The sequence below is a fragment of the Anas acuta genome, chromosome 13 (assembly GCF_963932015.1).
Source record: "Anas acuta chromosome 13, bAnaAcu1.1, whole genome shotgun sequence".
In the NCBI taxonomy this organism is placed as follows: domain Eukaryota; kingdom Metazoa; phylum Chordata; class Aves; order Anseriformes; family Anatidae; genus Anas; species Anas acuta.
Window position 1 is genome coordinate 17,467,609 of NC_088991.1, and position 14,870 is coordinate 17,482,478.

Sequence of the window (14,870 nt, forward strand, 5' to 3'; positions counted from 1 at the left end):
TAAATTTTGTTTCATCCTCTTGTATGAATTCATGTCATTACCAAATGGTAAACAAAAACAGATGTCAGGCTCACTTTAGAAAAAGTGGTGAGCTTGCAGTTAGGTATTGAAGCGAACTGCTTCCGAGAGGAGGGTTTTGATATACTTCCGTCCATCTCTTTCAAATAGATGTTTTTATGCTGGAAATGTCTTTAGTGCCCTTAATGCTTCATAGAAGAAAACAGCCAAAAAGTAAAATAAATAAATAAATAATAGCGGAAATATAAAATCCATTAAGATGAAGAACCCTGAGAATGTCTGGTTATTTAAGGGTATTTGTTTATTAAGAAGTAGAGAGAAAAGAACATCTGGCCATTAAAATAAGATGAGCAGGCTATGGAATAAATTTATACAAATAAGCCTGGCTTAAAAAGCAGAACAGTTGTGTGCTTTGCTACTAAACAGATTTTGTGACAGTACTGCAAACTTGCCAAGATATTAAGTAAATGAAAGCCAACAATCAAGTCTTTAAGTACATACCTTAATGACATAAGAGTATTACAAGCTTACAGAGGAAGAAAGCTTATAAAAGTATTAACTTTCTCCTGTACTCTGGAAGACATTCAGGTGAGATAAAAGAAGAGTTTTTACAATATCAAAAGACAATACCTCAAAAGAAAAAGAAAAAAAATATGTGAATGCAAATATGCAGCAAAAGTTTATCATATAGGCTTTCATTATTTGTGTAATTATAAGAGATGGCATTTTGTACACATCTATCAGGAGATATGAGGCATTCTCATATACAAAAGGCATTCTATAAGAGCACAGTCAGTGAAAGAGAGTTCTTACAATGGACATTTTCCCCATTCTTAGTATAGAGGGAAAGTATTTACCAGTTTAAAGGTATGTAGGAAAAAGTCCTATTTTCCTGGAAAACTCTTCTGCTAACTGAATAGAACATTCAATATTGAGTCCATGTCTATTTCATCTGCCTGGAGCCTTCAGCTCCATCCCCTTCTGCTTGTTATCTACACAAACACACTCTGTCTTCGAGACCTAGGAATGATGCAGTACATAAGGAATACCAGGCCACTGCTAGGCAATGTTTATGGGACCAGCCTCCATGGTGTACTCGGTAGGAGATAACCCTTGGGTGATGTTAGACACACTGCACCTGGTACCCCAGGTGTCTCTCCACAAGGTGAATAAACATAGCTTGAAGCAGCTGGTAGCTGCTGAGAACAATGTCACAAACACTGATTTGCCTTGTTATCTGCTGAGGATATCCTTTCTAAAGAGTTAGAAGAAACTTTTCAAAAGTGGCAAAACATATGTCATTATAATGAATGGAGCCACTCATGCCTCCACTGATAGATACGGAGAGATTTGGGTATGTACTGCTCTTGGTAATCTTGATTTGGCCTCTCAGTGGCATGTGCTTTTTTTTTTGGACAAAAGAAATCAAGTTATATGAAAAATAGCAAGGCATTTGAAACAATCACAGTTTAAAGAAAATCAATATTTCTTTCATTAAAGAAATATTTGCCTTGAGGCCACTGACTCAGCAAAGAAAACCTAAAACTGGAATGTTTGGAATATTCCATAACTGAGTCAGCAATGAAAACATTCCATATGAAAAATATTCCATACTTACCACCTAAAATCACTGATGATTTTATGGGTTTGGTAAATGACTAACAACAAAAGAGAAAATTACGGATAATCCAAAGCTAGCAAATATTGAACTGAATATCTGCTTGATAATCTGGTACGCGCAGAAGTGCCTACTGCAATTTTCTTATTAACTAAGAGCAATGAAGGATGCTTCCTATGGTTTCGAACTGTTTAAATAGCAAGCTCAGAGTCCCGTTCATTTTACTAACCTTACTGTGTATACTTCTGCAAGTAACTTGACTAAGTAGCATCTAAGATTTTTGAGAAACTAAGCAATTGAGTGGAAATAGAAATGAAATATCTTATTTCATAGAAGACTAATAACATTCAGATACCTTGTTTTACTGTGTTCCATAGTGCTGATTTATCTGTCAAAGAGAGGGATGCAGTGCAATTAAAAAGTGATTAAGAAAGCAAACAAAAACTTCTGCTAACAAATTACATCACCATCCCACTAAATATTTAAATTAGTCTTCAAAGGCTCTTCATAGCTGAAGCCATTCTCGAATTCTGCATATACGTGCTAGGAAGACAGAACTGAAAATCGGTGAATTGTTTCAAACTATCAAATGTTATCTCAACATATAATTCAGTCTTTCTGAATTAAATACATCTACTATTATATTAAGTTTCATACCAAATTTTTATATACAATGCCATTTCCTGGAAAAATTTAACTTTTGAGAAGATCATTAAAGGATCAGTGATTCTTCATATTATCTGTTAAATGAAAATACTTCAGGCTAGCTTTAACAGAGGCTATTTACAGAGCTGGAGGCTGACAGCCAGGAATATATATCCAGTATGGAGTTTTATTCAATATTTAATTGAATGTCAAAATAAATTGCAAAAAACAGCCATGTTGGGGTTTTCTTGTATAATCTGATTTATCTGTTTTATCTTGGACACCTGCCTTAATTCTTCATCATTCTTGCATCATATGGGAGTGTGATTTTTATATTTGGATTAGATTTACAAACAGGTTAGATAGATAATAATAAAGGTCTAAATAATAAACTGGAACACAGCTTAGTTACTCTAAAAGTCCATACTCAGTTGAAAGTTGAACATTTCCCATGCCATATTTGGAGCAAACCAATTCTTAGGGTTTGAGTCCTCATCCAAAGGGCAGTGAAATCAGTGAAATTATTGCTCATGAGACCAGAGTGGCTTTGATTAAGTTCTGCAGATTCATAATAATCTAATTTACAGATGTTCCAGAAATTATTTCTTCAGCTTCTTTAGGAGACAATTCTTTACTATCACTGGGCTCCAAAGACAAAGCGAGAGATCACAAATACCTCTTGATGAATAGTTACACTGTGTTAGACTTGTATAGTCATTTACGTAACAGAAAAATACAGCAGATTTATTATAAGGATTATATAAAATGAAGGTATTGGAATAATTTTTTAAAGTTCAATTTTGAAAATTTCAAAAAAAAATCAAAATTAGAGAGGTACTTACTGCAGAGTCCTTTTTCTCACAAAAGAGTATAAGTTTTTGCTGTGGTTGTTATTTTGTTTTGTTTAGGAAACTTCTGTACTCTGGAGACATTAGCTAAATGAAAGACAAATGCTCAGAAGCTACAAATTAATAAATACAAATATTTCCATTTTAGCTCTGGCATTAAATTATCGATTTATTATATTAGGATTCATTAGTAATATCAGCAGTGGTGCTTATGTGACATAGTGCCGATTTTACACAAGTAACATAATAGAGCTTGTAAAGCACTGCCTAGTTTTTATTTCTAATCATTTTCAAATTTTATAAAATGTTAGGAGAAGTATAGGAAATACTACAAGAATCCATTACTTTTGGAAGTGTGTTTGACCTTGTATTGGAGTCTTTTTCTTGAAGTTTACTAAGGGGTAAAACTCTGAAACAGAATTTATGTAAGCAAAGAGTTAACATCTGGTCAACCATTTTTCTCATTGATGGCTTCTTCACAATTGAATGATAGAATCATTAAGGTTGGAAGAGACCTTCAAGATTATCTGATCCAACTATCACCCTGCTACCAATATCACCCCACTAAACCATGTCCCTAAGCACCAGGTCCAACCTTTCCCTGAACACCCCCAGGGACGGTGATGCCACCACTTACCTGAGCAACCCATTCCGATGCCTGACTGCTCTTTCTGTGAAAAATTGTCTCCTAAAATGCAGCAATTGTTTTTTCAGGTTTTAATGTAATTTAAAAAATAAACAAGATATGAAAAATAAAAATCTTCAGCATTTATTGCATATTATTATTATTATTATTATGTAAAGTGATGGTCGGAAATGATAAGCTGTCCTTGTTTCAGTGAGGTAGTGAATTCGGGAATGTCTACTACTGCTTGGCAGTAGTTGATGTAGGCTATGAGGAATTGAAATCAGTTAATTGGTGCTAGCATCCAGATGTGTAGAAGAAAAATTGGTTTCTCCCGTTTGTAATATTAGGAAAATTGTGTGAACATTAATGTAGGATTAGACATTATCCTATTTATTCATGGGAAAGGACTAGCAAAAATGTTATTCAAGATAATTCTGAATGTGTGCTACAGTTACCTTCTAAGTGTTGATCGTCTTTTCTAAAGAGTCATATTTCTCTTTGTATTCAGACCTTTTGTAAGGTCTGAATATTCTTAAAAGAGTCAATAAAGCCATGTAAAAGAATGGAGGTTATTGAGTGAAAAGAAACAAATTGACGAAAGAATTATGCTGCCAAAATAGATTTGAGAGATTGAAGCTTCGTATTAATTTCAGAGAGACTTTGAAGAATCAGGGTTAACAATAACAGATACCCAGAAAGGGAGAAAAGGAGTAAATTTGAAAACATAGCAGTATGTAATGATAAAAAATGTCTTGTGAAGAGATTTCAATTATGTATATAGAGAAAAATTAATCTGATCAAAGTGAATTGGTTTTATATGAATGAAAAAACACCCTCCACCTTGACATAAATCTGTTATGAATAAATGTGTGTTTCAATTCAAAAATACTATGGAAAGTGTCATGAGGAAAATAGGCACAAATGAAAGGAAATTGCTACGCTAGGAGTGTCTCCTTCCCATAACCACAACATTCAGGCCTTCCTGAAACAGTAGCAGCTGGCTCTATCTGCTATCAGCTGTCCATGGGAGAAAAACCTTGGTTTTGCTGCTGAAAATATTTGTATTCAATGAATGGAAAAAAATAAAATATGTTCACATAGATTAATCCAGCAATTAAAGACCAACAAGAAAAAATGCATATTAGCAAGCTTTAGTTGGAAAGGGCACTTACAGGACCTACACATTTAACATTCTAATAGAAAATGTCTAGTATTAATTCCCATGGCATTTAAAGAAAATGCAACAATAGAAAACAAATCACAATGGAAGACAAGTAAGTGAATTCGTAAGGGTAAGCAGAAAAAAACTAATGGATGATTTTGAGAAACTGAAATATACATTTAAGGCATTCTTAAAACAGGATTCTTTTTAGATACTTTTCCCCTATATAACACCTGAATGGTTGTTTTTAGAGCAGAAGTTTGAAGGAATAAAGGGTGCCATAATTCTTTTTAGTATTTTAAGTAGCCTTTTGCTACTTTTGATATGTATCATGTAACAATTTAAGTCTTGATCTTCCATCTGAATGCCCAAATAGCATTATGAATGTTAGTAACCCTTGTGCACCTGTGAACACTTGTGTTTTCATTGTCTTTCATATGTAAATATCTGATGTACTTCTACCTACTGTTCAGGAGTACTGAACTCGTGACTATGGTTAGTGCAGTTGTGAGCACAACATCCCTGTGAGGCAATGTTATTCAGCAACTATAAAAAGACTGAGCCAAAGAATGGTTTGCTCAGAATTGTGATGAGGAGCAAAAAGTAAACCTTAATTTCTGTGAGCTAAGTTAGCCCATCCTTCTTACTATATAGCCAGTATTCAACAGATAATCTATCTCTCTGCCCTTGCAAGCTGACTTTTCAGAAATTAATTTGGCTTTAATTCAGTTAAATCTAATTTAGTTTGGAGTGTGAAGTTGCTTCATGAAAAATTCCTGAAAAATTTTCCATGAATTTTTTTTATTTTCTTTTTACCTGGATAGTTTGAAATCCAGCAAAGTTTTAGGGATTAAAGCTATATAGGATAATAGTAAACCTGAAAATAAAATGAAACCAGTCATTCCCTCAGATAAGCTCTAGAATTGTCAGACTGTTTTAACTGTAATAGCATGGTCTCAAAGGGGTTTCATCTGATTTTCAAACACGATTTATCTTGTGCTTTCCTGTTGTTTGCTGATATATATGTGAAGGAGAGCTAAAGGAATTCAACTGCTGTTTGTGCGAAAAAAAACCACCTTTCACCATAGCATTATTGTGACCCAGAACATTATCCTACATTAATGAAAGAACAAGATAACACATCTTTCTGCCACAAACTAGGAAAGTCAGCAACTCTTGGGAGATTATTTTTTTTTAATCATAACTTTTCTGGAAAAAGTAGTCTCTGGTTTTCATTTTGCATTAAATGCCTTACAGAAAGTATAGTCATTGCTGCTGTTGCATGTATAAGGCTTCCACATGGTGTGTTCTTTTTGATCTTTTTACCTTTTACTGTTTTTCTGCTCCTCGTAGTTCCCTTCTTGCTGCTTAGTTATAACCCTGTTATTGCTAAAATAACATAGCCCTGGCTTTCTGAAGTGTAGAGTGTTTGCAGATCCGCTGAAGTAAATAGGACAGTTAAACAGGGTAGAAAGGTCCAGCTGAAAATCAGGCTCTGTATACTTCTCATGTTACTGTAAAACTTAAATTTACATTTCATAGGTCTTACACATGTAAGACTTGAATTAAGTCAATTCAGAAATCAGACTAGCAGAAATTATGAACCGGTTTAGTTAACCTGGGGCTGCTTGGTCTAAAAGCCCTTTGAAAGGAGCAGAATGAAACAAAAAAATCTTCAGAGAGTTTCATTTTACAATTTTTTTTCTCAGGAGATAAATTCTGAAGAGTACCGTTCCCAACAAAAAGAACTTATTTCAGAGTCATAGAATATCCTGAGTTGGAAGGGACCCATAAGGATCATCAAGTGCAACTCCTGGCACCGCACAGGTCTACCCAAAAGTTTAGACCTTGTGACTTAGTGCACAGTGCAATCGCTTCTTAAATTCAGACAGGCTTGGTGCAGTGACCACTGCACTGGGGAGCCAGTTCCTGTGTGCAACCACCCTCCTGGTGAAGAACCTCTTCCTGATGTCCAGCCTAAACTTCCCCTGCCTCAGCTTAACACCATTCCCGTGGGTCCCATCACTGGTGTTTACAGAGAATAGGTCGCCTGCCTCTCCACTCCCCCTTGTGAGGAAGTTGTAGACCGCAGTGAGGTCCCCCCTCAGCCTCCATGCTGGACATTTTGTCCAATAGGATCCTATGGGAAACCATGTCAAAAGCCTTGCTGAAGTCCAAAAAGATCCCATCAGCTGGTTTCCCTTGATCGACTAGATGGGTGATCTTGTCATAAAAGGAAATCAAATTTGTTAGGCAGGACCTACCCCTCATGAACCCATGTTGGTTGGGACCACTGACAGCATTGTCCCCCAGGTGCAGCACAGGAGAGCAGATTCCTCTCTAGTTGTTATGGTCCTTTTCATAGTGGCTTTATGTTATTCATTCTACAGCTTCCTTTAATAAATCCTAACTTTAGACTCTGTATAGTGACTTTATTTTCTGTGTTCAGTTGAAAAAAAAACTATTCTGTTTTTCTTTTTTTATTTTTTTTTTTTGCATTTTCATTATGTGTGTTGTAAAGATATCACTCTGTTATCCTAAATTAAATTAGGTATATAACATCAAATGTTAATTGTTTATTCTTCAAACTGTGCTTGTTCTTTGAGATGAAAGAAGACAATGCTGAGTTGAGGATCCTATCTATCCTGTTTGTATGTATCCCTAGCAATTTTCACATCAGTGATTAAGGGATTAGCTTTAAACCACAAGCACACGCCTCAAGCCAAAACATATCAGGATGGATTCTGTGATCCTTACAAGCAATACTGGGCTGTTCCTTTGTTTATATGAGGTATTATTTTAGAGCAGCCAGTATTCAATGAGCCTTCTGGTGTTTTTTCCAGTATCACAGCCTGCTTTCCAGACCTACTCAAAATTATATCCGAGTACACCATTCTTTTGGGAATTCAGAGGATAAGCTTGAAGTTGGAAGTACCTGATATTAAACAGTTCAGAATTTCTACCCCTCTTTCGGTATTCATTTAATTTATATCCTTGTAGTACTGTCGCAGGCTCTACTCCCACCCAGATCCAGGTGTCACAGGTTGCTGTTAATTTTCACCATGCCTCTGTCATGAAACAGGACAGGAGTACTTCAGTTTGTATTGGTCTTGCCATTAGCCTGGTGAGCTGCCTGTAATGATTTAACTGTATTTATATTGCAACTGAACCTTGCACTTCCTCTTGCTGTGAATTGCAGGTACAAACAGTATTCACCAGTTTCTCCTTTGAGGTGCTTCTGAATTACAATTTTGTTGTCAGACCATTCTTTCTCCTCCAGTGATATCTACCCCCTGTGCTTTCCTTGTGTAGTAGTGCCTACTTAGCTTTCCTGTTCTCTCACTGGTGAATGAGCTGGGATGTGCTTCTCAGTGCAGAGTCCCTCCTGTGCTCCCAAAGTTGTCTTATACTGTTCAAACCAAGGTTAAGTGAGTAAAGAGATAAAGGAACTATTAAAAGGGGAGAAAACCCACTACAGACACAGGATCTTTTAATATAATGGGGTATGTAGGTTACAGACTCCTGCATCCACATCATAACAGTTAATTTATGTTTTTGAGTAAACTCTTCTGTCTGAAATCTCTAGGTATACTTCAACGTATAACTAATATACTATTATTTAATGTACTACTTGGATCACAAAAGACTTTTTTGGAAAACTTGAATAAGAAGGGTTGACCTAAGAATCTGATTATATTATCTCTCTCTCTCTTTAGATGTAGGTCAGAGCAGTTATTTAATCTGTTTATACTTAAACTCTGATTATTGTGTTTTCATTAGAAAAATCAGACCTACAAAATAGGTGTCAGGAGATCCTTTTGAGTCTGCATAGATGAAGAATGGCATCTCCTCAATGTTGGCATAAAATTTATTTTGAGTTTCAGCTGGCCAAAGGAAAAAATAGATAAGTTTTTACTTCCTTGACATCTCAAGGGTCTTTGAAAATCCCTAGGTCAAAATAGGGAAAAGAATAGAATTTATAATTTATTTTTTTATCAGAATACCTCAGTGAAGACAAAGAATCACAACCTATAGGGATTAAATAGCAGGAGAAATTTGGTTAACAGTTATAAAAAGGAACAATTGGAGATGAATATATCTCTCTCTTCACTGCTTTTTTCAGATTTTTTTCTCAGTCAGCGTTGCTCCTTTGAAATTTTATTTTATTTTAATTTACTTTATTTTTATTTTTATTTTGTAGAAATAATGGCTGGATCAATTTGGTGACAGAGGAAAATATTAGTGATAACCATAATTTTCAATTACGCCTAAACAGAACTGATCCTGCTGAAGGCAAGATATAACCTACTGGAGAGCAGAGATTAGCATAGCTGATTTGAAGAATGTTGTGAATCTTTGAACACGAGAGTATTTAGGGACTACTGGGAAACATCTGTGTTTGTCTAGATGCATTAAATACTCCCCTGCGAGGAGGGTAGTTTCAGAACCTAATTGCACAGAATTGATGAACCCCTGCTTTAACAGTAGTTGCAAAACAAACCTTTTAGAATGATTAACAGTTACCTCGGTTTCATATCTCAGACCAGCTGCAAAGCACTGTACATGAAGATGGGAATTCTCACTAGCATTGCAAGGCCTGGTTGTGATTTCATGTTTCCATTCAGTATTTCAACTACTAGGGTGATAAGGCTTCCTTGAACAAGCCAGACACTAACTGGAAGGGCGCTTTGGGTGGATGTGAGCTCTTCATTCAGACTCTGTGAGAATATGGTAGTCCTCACATGAGCCACCCCTTACATTTTTGCCATCAAAGACTGCTTAAAAGAACAGTTTTGATGATGATCCAAGGCAAAAATTCTCTCCCCTGTGACACATCTGTATGTTTTAAAATATAACTAATTGTAGGGATTGTGGCTAAAATTCTAATTGCATCAAACTGTAATACAGAATAGAATCTTAACTTTAAAAATTGTAACTATACTTTTCTGAATTATCGGGGTATAGGCTGTTGTATCATTGATCATTGGTCAGTGATGTCACTGCTTTTGGAATATTAAAAAAAAAAAGTCCTTGATTTATTTAGGTTTCTTATTAAAGGGTTTGCAAAAAAAAAAAAAAAAAAAAAAACAAACACATTTAATCCTAACCATAATTTCTCAATTAAAGTAGAAAACAGAAATTCTTTTGGACATAAGTTTAAAGAAAACGTTTAATATCTCTTCAACTGCTTAGACTTCCTTTTCTTTCTTTTTTATGTTAATATAACACATTGTGAAAACAGTCCTTTCTGTTCCCCTGCACATGAAACTGTTTCTCAGTTACGGTGTTGGTGTGCCTGATGTTCAACAGGATGTTCTGATGATAGCTTTGAGTCATCTCTGCCTTGCTGAATCCCCAGCAAAGGTTAAAGGAGCCTTCAGGTGTTTGCATTATATTTTTTTTTCTGTAACTTTCCAACAACTATTATTAGTAGAGTTTTCTCATCTCACACCAAAGACAGTTTTTGGGTAGGGCTCCAAATACCTGATGACATAATGTGTTGTCATGTTTTCTTTTCGTCTGCTGCTAACTTTTATATTACAATTTCAGTTTGTTTTCTTAGCAGGCCATAAATAAGAATTCTTTATTCCTGTTTTTGTGATTTTTACTCTTTTTGGGGAAATCAAAATGGTGATTTATTCCCTAATGCAGTTGGTGGGCATTTAGCTAATGATTATAGTGCCTATGAGTTGTCTCCAAGGAAAACCGTAATCTCTCAATATATGTGTATCCCTTACTTGAAATATTAACTAGTGATAGAATGCATGTTTAATGTGTCTGGTAGAAATTGTCCCTTGCCCTTTTACCTGGAATGTGTCCAAACTTTGTTGTTAAGATTGTTCGTGCTAGACTAAATTATGGATTGCTATAACAATGCAAGATGTGATGCCAAAAAGTCTACATACAACTGATTAGGTTATAATGATGTAAAAAGTGAATTGCTAAGAAATATTTTTGGTTTGAAGGAGAGTATGTTTTCCAGAAGCAACCACTTACAGCTCCTAGAATTACTTTATTTAATTGCTCAGTGGTCAGACAGGCAGGCCCATAGCACACAAGCTGAACTAATTAATTATTTGTATAGCAATAGACCTTGGAGACAAAAGGGTCTTTGTTTTCTTTTACTTAATTATTATTTACATTGAGATAATTTCAGAATTACTAATGGAATTATTCTCGATTTTCACTGGCATGAGATGTGGATTGTTCTTACAGATTTATTTCTGGAAAATTGTATGGGTATTTCCCTATATTGCAAGAACAATGTAGTAAACATCCATTCTTGCTATAAAATGTGCTTGGATAAAAATGTGAGGGAAAAAGCCTCAGATCAACTTGGGAGCATTTTAGAAAGAGTATTCCAGTTCTAATGTAGTTTAGTGTTCTCTTGAATGACCACAATCAGGAAACATTTCTACTGAATCATTTAATAAACAATGTAATAAACGAAAAGAGCTTTTTACGGCTGAAAGTAAAAATCTATAGAAAAAGTAGCAGAAGATTGGTTTCACTGTTGACTAGTTCTGGATGTTGGGGAAAAATACAAAGGTATAATAAAAATTCATTTGTTTGTATAGCATACTTCATGTCTTTAAAATGTGGTACCCATTTTATGGGACAGGTTAAGACTTTTTCCACACTGAGAAGAATCTTATTCATTAGGGGAGTATTAACTGAAATATATACTTTGCTATCTTGGGATACCAAAGTTAATATACTAGAAATTAGTCTAAATAAATATACTGTGAAACAAGATATGTGAGTCTAAATCTGCAGATGGCTGAGGTACCACATAAGGAACTTGTGTCTTGCCTAGTGCTACAGATTTAGTAAAACTAGGTAGACTTTCCTCTTTGAGACACGATATGTTTCTTCATGATGAAATATAAAGAAATAACAGAAAAATAGTAGCATGCAGATCATGTATCTTCAGTGGGGTCTCACACTATGTTGTCCCCTGTATCCCCTGTATGTGGTCACTTTTTTTTTTTTATAATTGTACTTATCATTCTGAAAACTGAAAATAAATGCTGCTAGAATTCCCTGTCCTCTCTTTTTAAGAAGTAAGAATGTCTTAGAACAAAATTTAAAAGCTAATATTGAAAGCATTTAATGCATATGCTGTAATACATCAATGGAGAGAAGATCTTCTTACCTGTTATTCTTACTTTCAGTATATTATACAGTCCCGTAAGAGCCTCTGCATCTGTTTTCCAGTACAGCTGATTGTGCTTGGCTCTCCACCATGTCACTGTGAGTACAAATGATGGCAATTCTTTATCACTTGGTTTTATAAATTGCAATTTGATTATATGTTCCCTGGATTTTTCATCTTTTTACTGAAACAGAGTAATTGAAAGAGGTTAAGGAAAGTAAGGGCATATGCACATATAGGAACACGGAAGAGTTGGATTTTGGAATGGAAAAAAAGAACTACTTAGTATCTGCAGCTGAACATCATTGTTAGCCAAAACAAAACAAAACAAAAACTTTTCAGTTGATAAATGAAAGAAAAGTAAGCCAGGCAACCTCCATAACCCTGCAGTACCGTGGGTGAGTTTCTCAGGTAACAGAACTCAGCAGGAATTTGCCAGTGTTTCCAGGGAGGTTAAAGTTTTTACTGTCTGTACAGAACTAAATGAGAACATCAGGTAAAATATAGAACTCATCAGGCTAGCATGTGGAATATTGCATACCCCAAATATTAGCTTTATATCTCTTCAGAGAACTTTTTTTTTTTTTTTTCCCTGGATTTATGATTTAGGAGAACACCATATTCCTGACTTTTTATTCTGGACAGACATGCCCAGTATATTAGGCCTATTCCAAAGTTTTAGAAGGGAGTCTGTTCTTCAAACACATGGTTTAGCTCAGCATTTTGATTACATCTGCAGTAGAATGACCTGTAAATCCTGAAATGAAATGGCATTGCAGAGTGATTGCAGTTTATCTGCACGCAGGCAGCAAAGGAAGGCTTGTAGACAACCCAAGATCTACCTTGAGCAGTGAGACTTAAAAGGTGAGCAGGCTTCGTTGCGACATGGATTTCCTGTCATAGTGAGCTACACCGCCAAGATAATCTCATTCCTCTAGCAGTTGAACTGTAATTTGCCTCATTATTCTGATTTTTTTATGGTGAAATACCATAATAGAGATGATGTCTTCCAAAAGAGACCATGACAGAGATGGGGAGAAAACAGAAGGGACTTGAGAGAGAGCAAGGAGACAAGAGACAGAGGAGGTGGAGAGGACCTAGGAAGGATTATCAGCTGACTGGAGGTAAGAAGGTAGCAAAATCCAGACAGAAGAGGAAGGAAATCAAAGAATGTCTACTTCCCCCTTCTCTACTCCCCCTCCCCCTCCCCTTTTTATTAATGTTTGTGCTCTTAAACTGTTCCAGTGTAGTGGGAAGGGCAGAAAAATGAAATGCAGATAAGGTTTTAAAAATTGGGGGTATTTCAATTTTTCTTCCTCAAGGGGACACACTCATAAGAAGTAAATTTCTTTTTAGTGTAAATCCTGTTAACTTATCTTCCTGTTGTACCTTAGGGTTCTTTTGGTTTAGTTTGGGGATTTTATTCCTGTTTGAAGGAAGCTCTTTAGTTTTCTTTGTCTTCTCTATGCTATGTATAATGCAATAGTCACAGCAGTACTTTGGAAATCTAAATTCATTGTTCATTTATGATGAGCTTTCATTAATATAAGATATAGGCTTATTTACATAAGATAAAAAAAGGTTTGGTAAAGCAGTCTTTGGACAAAGGCTTGGTATGGTTTGCATGCATACGATTTTATCAATGCACGACTATACATTCTATATGAACAAGATCTTTCATACGATGAAGATTTTCTGCTTGCCTGGCAAAGCTTGGAGCAAAGCTGAAATCAAAGCAGTCTTACTGAAGCAATTTTATTTTACCTGAAACACTGAGGCTTAAAATATAAGCTTCAGGATGACTCAGTGTAAGTAATGCATGCATATAAACTACATAATTTTCCAAGTGTATTTTCACAATCAATATAACTGTGTGTTTAAAGTTGGGACCTTAGGTCAATCATCTAAGCAGTGAATGAATAGCATATTTTTTATCAGAGAAAAGCTGCTCTATGCAAATAATATCTCACATGAATATTTAATAGATTGTACAGTAGGAAGTAATTGCCGACTAGCAGGGCATGCTAAAATGAAAAAGAGAAATACAGAAGTAACAAATCCTATCAGATTTCACTCATAGTATTTTCTTAAGAGTAGGTGGTCTGACAGGTTTTGGCGGAATACGTGAAATAAATGTAATAACCTCTGGCCAAGTTCTAGATAGTAAATATTCATATGAAATATCTGAATCATGTATGTTAGTCTGTCCTAGGTAAAATGTTTACCGAACACAAACTTTTTTTTTTCTCAGATATTCTCCATATTGCTATTACATTTACTTCTCTTTTAATGCTTTATCTGCTTGCACCTTCTACTGTTTTGTTTTTCAAAAAGGGGCTATTGGATTTGTGTCACACCTTGCACAAAGAGGCAATGGTTTCGTTCATCTTATTTTGTGATAAATAACTTAAGAATGTAACAACAAAATAGTAAATAGCAGCCCACTGCCCACATGCTGCTGTGTCCATTTTTTCATTATTTCACTATGGTAACTGAATCTCTACAACAGAGGGTGTGTTTATTAGAAAAGACTGCATTTAGGGACAATGTTTAGCTTTTCAGTGAAATTTCTTACAGCTGAAAAGAAGCAATAATAATTTCCCCACCCTGATCACTTTTTCCATTCTTACATTTCTCTTGTCTTGGGAACCCTAGGGTAAATGAAGACCCCCAAAGCTAAGGAAGGTTTCACAGTGTTTTCTTACAGTAAATGACCAGCTGATGCTTTCAGTCCCTCTGGCTGTATTATGAGTAACTCCTGTACAGTTTACAGAGAGAGGTGGTGTCCAGGAGCT

The 14,870-nt window shown here is 35.3% G+C and overlaps 1 long non-coding RNA gene across 1 annotated transcript; it reads left to right on the top strand.

Moving 5' to 3' along the window:
- The first annotated feature begins 1,236 nt into the window (after positions 1-1,236).
- LOC137863449 (uncharacterized) lies at positions 1,237-13,203 on the top strand. Its single transcript, XR_011100904.1, has 4 exons — positions 1,237-1,372; positions 12,095-12,173; positions 12,881-12,939; positions 13,073-13,203. It is a non-coding gene; the product is annotated as an uncharacterized lncRNA (long non-coding RNA).
- The last annotated feature ends 1,667 nt before the right edge of the window (positions 13,204-14,870 follow it).